The following is a 1,908-nucleotide window of genomic DNA, read 5'->3' on the forward strand; positions in this document are numbered from 1 at the left end:
ATTTTGCATACTATACATGTCAGTGACACTGGTCTGTAGTTTAGTGCTTCATGTCTGTCTCCTTTTTTAAAGATTGGGACTACATTTGCTGTCTTCCATGCCTCAGGCAATCTCCCTGTTTCGATAGATGTATTGAATATTGTTGTTAGGGGTACACATAGCGCCTCTGCTCCCTCTCTCAATACCCATGGGGAGATGTTATCTGGCCCCATTGCCTTTGAGGTATCTAGCTCACTCAGAAGCCTCTTCACTGTGTCCAGCACTTGGTGGTGTGCCCCACCTCTCCGTCTTTCTGGAGTCCCTTCTGTCTCCTCTGTGAACACTTCTTTGAATCTCTTGTTGAGTTCTTCACATACTTCACGGTCATTTCCTGTTGTCTCTCCTCCTTCCTTCCTTAGCCTGATTACCTGGTCCTTGACTGTTGTTTTCCTCCTGATGTGGCTGTACAACAGTTTCGGGTCAGATTTGGCTTTCGCTGCTATGTCATTTTCATATTGTCTTTGGGCCTCCCTTCTTATCTGTGCATATTCGTTTCTGGCTCTACGACTGTTCTCCTTATTCTCCTGGGTCCTTTGCCTTCTATATTTCTTCCATTCCCTAGCACACTTGGTTTTTGCCTCCCTGCACCTTTGGGTAAACCATGGGCTCATCCTGGCTTTTTCATTACTCCTGTTACCCTTGGGTACAAACCTCTCCTCAGCCTCCTTGCATTTTGTTGCTACATATTCCATCATCTCATTAACTGGCTTCCCTGCCAGTTCTCTGTTCCACTGAACCCCGTTCAGGTAGTTCCTCATTCCTGTGTAGTCCCCTTTCTTGTAGTTTGGCTTCATTCGTCCTGGCCTTCCTGCTTCTCCCTCCACTTGTAGCTCTACTGTGTATTCGAAGCTTAAAACCACATGGTCACTGGCCCCAAGGGGTCTTTCATATGCGATGTCCTCGATATCTGCACTACTGAAGGTGAATACTAAGTCCAGCCTTGCTGGTTCATCCTCTCCTCTCTCTCTTGTAGTGTCCCTTACGTGTTGGTACATGAAGTTCTCCAGTACCACCTCCATCATCTTAGCCCTCCATGTATCTTGGCCCCCATGTGGGTCCAAGTTCTCCCAATCGATCTCCTTGTGGTTAAAGTCACCCATGATCAGGAGCTTTGCCCTGCATGCATGAGCTCTTCTGGCCACTCTAGCCAGTGTGTCAACCATCGCTCTATTGCTCTCGTCGTACTCTTGCCTTGGCCTCCTGCTGTTCTGTGGTGGGTTATACATCACTGCTATTACCACCTTGGGACCTCCAGAGTGAAGTGTTCCCACTATGTAATCACTTTCTTCTCCGCTATCTCCTCTCTCCAGCTCATCAAAATTCCAGCGATTTTTGATCAGCAACGCCACTCCTCCACCCCCCCTGTTCCCTCTGTCTTTCCTCAGGATTTGGTATCCCGTTGGAAAGATGGCATCTGTTATCATACCTGTAAGCTTGGTTTCTGTAAGAGCTATGATGTCCGGTGATGCTTCTTTGACCCTTTCGTGCCACTCCTCCCACTTATTTGTTATTCCATCAGCGTTTGTGTACCATACCTTCAGTTTCCTTTCCAACACTGTGGATTGGGGGGCCTGTGGGGGTGGGAGACCTGGTGGCATACTGTGGGATTCTATAGCTCGATGTTGGGTGGAGGCTGTGGGTATGGATTGTAGTGTGTGTTGGGATGGTGTGATAGGTTGTATGGTTCTGAGAGTAGTTGTGTGTGTGCTTGCCCTTGCTGTTCTGTCCTGCTCTGACTGACCTCTGCTGATTCCCTCCTTGTCTCTTTTCCTAGCTCCTTTCGTTTTTTTGTCCTCTCCCTCAGCTGCTGTCGCTCTGATTTTGTTCTGTCTCTGTCTAGGAACACCCTCTTGTACTCTTCCGAGTATT

This window comes from Cherax quadricarinatus, chromosome 68, assembly GCF_038502225.1.
Source record: "Cherax quadricarinatus isolate ZL_2023a chromosome 68, ASM3850222v1, whole genome shotgun sequence".
Taxonomy (NCBI): Eukaryota; Metazoa; Arthropoda; class Malacostraca; order Decapoda; family Parastacidae; genus Cherax; species Cherax quadricarinatus.